This window comes from Panthera pardus, unplaced genomic scaffold, assembly GCF_024362965.1.
Source record: "Panthera pardus isolate Hobbes unplaced genomic scaffold, ASM2436296v1 HiC_scaffold_16, whole genome shotgun sequence".
Lineage (NCBI taxonomy): Eukaryota > Metazoa > Chordata > Mammalia > Carnivora > Felidae > Panthera > Panthera pardus.
Genome location: NW_026526721.1, coordinates 84,520,982 through 84,526,185, shown reverse-complemented (window position 1 = coordinate 84,526,185; position 5,204 = coordinate 84,520,982). Strand labels below are relative to the sequence as shown.

The window sequence follows — 5,204 nt, the reverse complement described above, 5'->3', positions numbered from 1 at the left end:
CTCATTTGGGGAAAGGATCAACATGATTCAATGTACGTAGAAGACTTTCAAGAAGTATTCTGTCTTAAAATAAATGTTTCCCGGGGCAACTGGGTGGCTCAGTCGGTTAAACGTCTCTGACTTCGGCCGGATCATCATTTCACCGTGTGAGTATGAGCCCCCGGGTCGGCCGCTTCCATGCTGACACCACTGAGTCTGCTTAAGATTCTCTCTCTTTCTCTCTCTCTCTGCTCCTCCCCACTCACACTCTCTCAAAAATAAATAAACATTAAAAAAAGGTTTGTGAAAAAAATGTTTACTTAAAAAAAATTTATATATCACACCTTGCACTTTCTAGAGTTAATTCTTAGTACCTTAATGTTCCTAATATCCTTTATCTTACAAGTTAATGATTATGCCCTTAAGGGCTAAAATATCTTCTGAAATAATGAGTTAATACACAAAAAAACCACATAGGACAGTGCCTGGCACGTGATAAGTGTTACTGTAAATGTTTGCCGTTATTATTCATTTCTTCATGTATCATTTACGGAGTGCTGATTCTAGTCAGTGGAGACTCACTGAAGGTGAGGGCCATGGCTCGTGCCCACAAGGAGTTTATAGACACCTGAAGGAAACAGATAAGTAGCTTACAACAGAGAGGTACCTGGAACAGTATACAGAAGATATTGTGGGAACAGTTGCGGGGGTGGGGGGGGGCAAGCAGATTTCCTGGGTCCCACGCCAGACTTGCTGAATCCCAACATGAGGTGGAGGGGCCCAGAAAGCTGTATTTTCAAAAAGCTCCTCAAGCAATTCCAAAGCAGCCTGGGGTGTTTGCCTAATCTAAATTAGGCTGGAGGAAAATTTCTGGGAGAGCCTTTCTAGAGGGGTTGATACTAGAGTTGGAATCTGGAAGAATGAAAGGTATCCTAGGCTGAGGAAAAATTGCTCAAAGAAAGGTACAAAAGAGTCTTTCTTGTTTGGAGACCTGCTGGTGGATGGGTCTGGTTAGAGTGAAGGCCTTGTGGAAAAGGGTGAAACAAGTAGGATGACCATATATATCATGACTGAAATCGGGACACTTGTGAGAATGAAAAGAGGTGTTGCTAATATCAAGTGGGGGAATAGGTGCCCTCTATAGGAGATGATGCAAGGGGACACACAAGAGCTCTGAAGAGATCTCAAGGGTCCTTCAGAGCAGAGTTTTTGAAGATTGCCCAGAATGATGGCAGCCACTGAAGAGTGGGGCAGACAGGTGATAAGATCAGGTCTATGCTTTAGAATTCTTCCTGCCATCTCGCCTTTGGCATCATTCTAAGTGAAATTGCCAATTTTAGAGAATAGTTCATGTTTATACAATTTCTTGGAATATGTCATTTACAATTGCTCTTTTAAAAAAAAAATTTTTTTTTAAGTTTATTTATTTATTTTGAGAGAGACAGAGACAATGTGAGTCAGGGAGGGGCAGAGAGAGAGGGAGAGAGAGAATCCCAAGCAGGCTCTGCGCTGGCAGCACAGAGTCCGACCCGGGGCTCGAACTCACAAAACTGTGAGATCATGACCTGAGCTGAAACCAAGAGTCCGATGCTTAACCAACTGGGCCACCCAGGTAGCCCTATAAGTTATTCTTTATAAGGATCCTAATGTAATGCTGAAAATGCACTTAGCAGTTAAAATCAGATATAAAGGTGGCAGTCTGAGAAATCCACAGTGCTAACTAATAACTGGTCCTAGAATACATTATTTCATTTATATAACAATATCCACATTCACTCATTCATTATTTATTAAACACCTACTATTTACCATTCATTCCTTTAGGTATTGGGGAAATAGAGTGACAAGGCAGATGAGGTCCCTGTCTTTATGAAGCTTACATTCTAGCAGAAGAGATAGACAATAACTAAGTAAATATGTAGTATAATTTCAGGTATTGGTAAGTGTTGAGGAAAAAAATCCAATCAAGATAAAAGGCTAAGGGATTGAAGAGTGACTAGTAGTCAGGGCGATGGTATTTTAATTAATTTGGATAGAGACAGCCTCCTTGAATGGCACAGTATGCAGTCAGGGAGTGAGCCATGTGACCACCTAAGGTTCATGTGTTTCTTTTTTTTTTTTTAAACATTTATTTATTATTGAGAGACAGAGAGACGCAGAGCATGAGCAGGGGAGGGGCCGAGAGATGGAGAGACACAGAATCTGAAGCAGGCTTCAGGCTCTGAGCTGTCAGCAAGCAGAGTCCGACGCAGGGCTTGAACTCACAAACCATGAGATCATGACCTGAGCCGAAGTCAGACACTCAACTGACTGAGCCACCCAGGCACCCCGGTTCATGTGTTTTCAAGCAGAGGAATGAGGAAGTGCAAAGGCCCCGATGTAGGAACAAGCTTGGTGAGTTGGAGGAACAGAAAAAAGAACCTCAAATTGCTTTCTGATCAGGTTACTCCGAAGTCCATGCCATGGCCTACCAGGGTTCCTGTGATCTGACCTTTACCTACCTATCCCTACCTCCTATCTGAGTCTTACAGTTTGGGAGGGGGCTATGGCCTGCAGGTGGAGGGTCCTTGAGAAGGGAGAGGGAATCCTGGTACCTCAGCCTTCCTTAATCTTAGTCTCCTGACTCTCTAATTCTGGCAGCACTTTCTCTTTCAAGAGAAGGAAAAGAATTCTAACACCAAGCATCTACAATCTACTAACAGAGTGGTTTGCGAATGTCGTTTAAGCCTTATACCAGCCCTGTGGGATTAACAATATTGTCACCATTTTGTAGGTGAGGAAGCAAACTCAAAGAGGTCAAATAACTTTTCCGTGGTTATATTCTATTAAATGGTGATTTCAGGTCTTTTTGCCACAAAATATCTTTCAATCCTGTGAAGCCATATGTCATATTAAGTAGGGTATACCGCTGGTACACTACCTGAAAGTCTGTTCCTGACATCGGCTCCAAGACATTGCTTGTAGAATAGTACTTTTCTCCCCCCATGAGGAAATCTCGAAGACTAGGATATAAACCTTGTATAGAGAGTAGTACCCCATTTCCCCCCACAAAAGAAGCTCATAATAAATAAGAAAGCCAGATTTTAATTCTGGCGCGGTGACTAATTCATTAGGTCTGCGACCTTGGCATGCCCCTTTGTCCATCTGAGTCCAATTTCCAGATCTGCAAAATGGGTGCTATAATTTAAGTCTAGCTGTTGTGCATGTGAAAGTGCTTTGAAATGGAAAATGATACACACATAAAAGGAATGACAACCTTATTGTAAATATATTTGACCAATAAAAAAATATGTCCTGGTGAATGATGGGTTCAATTTCCGAGTTTTGGAATATTAAAACACACATAAACGCACACAACTACTGGAGTGATAAATAACTAAACTTCTTTCTGGTTGCTAGTTATTTTCATCCTTCATTCTTTTTCATCCTTGAACTTTAAAGTCTATACAGAAAGGCAGATGTCTTGCCTGGAGCATGAGTTGCTGCAAGGGTATGGAAGACAATGGCCAAGAACAAACTAAGAGGGCAGAAGTCCAGGAATGTATTCCATATAGCCAGACAAAAGAACTGTAAGACGAAAAACAAAGCAAAACCAGTTCCCACCAATCTTATGAAGATAAACATTGTGAGTGATGAAAAAGTTAACAGTGAAATAAAGCTTTTGTAGATATACAAAAGAAACTTCCACATTTCTCAAAAGGCCTTTCCCCTGAACCTCTGCAGCAACAGCTGATTCCTCAGCAGTGACATGAAAATGAACCAATTAGGGACACCTGGGTGGCTCAGTCAGTTGGGCATCCGACTTTGGTTCGGGTCATGCTCTTGTGGTTCATGGGTTCCAGTTCCGCCTGAGGCTGTCTGCTCTCAGAGCACTTCGGATCCTCTGTCCACCTTTCTCTCTGCCCCTCCCCTGCTCATGCACTCCCCTTTCAAAAATAAATAAACATTAACAGGAAGGAATGAAAGAAAAGAAGAAAATGAACCAGTTAATGGTGATGAAGCAACAAGATTAACGGCTCAAGTGTAATACAGTGTGGATATACCAAGTACAGCAAAAAGAGCAATAAATTCAGTATTTTGTATGTTTTTTAAAAAGTAAATAAAGTCTATATAGAAAGGATAAGGAGCTGTTTAGGCTACTGCCAAGTGAGTTGAACCGTGGGGTGCCTTTATGTAGGCAGTCGAAAAAGGATAATTATTTCTAGAACTAAAAAAGAGACAAAGAGAAGGAAAGGAAGGAGAATGGGGGGCAGGTAAGAATGAATTTCTATTTATCTAGGGCCATTTGGCCTTCTACGGAGTGACTCAATTTTAATTAGCTGGTTTTGACCAGTTGTGGTCTTCCTCATCTATAGTCAGGGGTAGGCGCAGAAGAGAACTCAACTCCCTAAACACTGTTAGTATCCTAAGGAGCTATCCATCAGCCCTGCCCAGCAAACATGTCTTTAGCCTCGGTAGGCACTTGGACTCCTGGTTGGACTTACACAAGCTATCACCATCGTTCCTGTAGTCCAGGGAGGGAGGTTGAACTAGGAGCAGGAAAGTTTCACTTAGGAGGAGTGGAGTTTGAGGAAGGCTATAAAATGTAGAGGTGCAAAGAGATCAGCTAATACCAGGGATGGCTGCAGGCTTTCATAACAAGGTTTGTACAGTGGGACCTTCTTTCCTAACTTTTTGATTCACAGTTTTAAATTTTTGTGTGATTTCCTTTCCCAGAAAAGCATAAGCACTATTAAAGGGAAGGAGAATCCAAGCCCTCAAAAATGTCCGTGTCAACAGTGATCTTTTAGAACTGAAAAAGGAAGGTTCTACCTGGAAGACTTTAAGTGGAAAGGAAGGAATCCCACTATTATTCTGCTGTTCAGAAGATTAAGCAAGAAATTAATAGTTGCAATATTTTTCTTCTAAAAAATGTCCCCTCTACTTGAAGAAGATCTCATGTAACTCTTGTCTTTTCAGATGAGGATTACAGATCTCCTTCCATTGGATGTAACAGGGTGAAGGGGGCAGCTGGCAATGCTGGACAAGAGCATGGACTCTGAAACCACATACCATGGTTTGAATCCCATCCTCTCCACTTCCTAGCCCTGTGATGATGGGGAGGTTACTGACTCTCCTTGAGCCTCGGTGTCCCCATCTAGGACATAAGACTATTTATGCCTATCTATTAATTAGGATTTAATAAGACAGTGGGAAAAATAAGATGCAAAATCACTGAGATAAAT

At 41.7% G+C, this 5,204-nt stretch overlaps 1 pseudogene; it reads left to right on the top strand.

Moving 5' to 3' along the window:
* The first annotated feature begins 3,365 nt into the window (after nucleotides 1–3,365).
* On the top strand, nucleotides 3,366–4,006 carry LOC128777415 (ribosomal biogenesis factor-like; annotated as a pseudogene).
* Nucleotides 4,007–5,204: the final 1,198 nt, after the last annotated feature.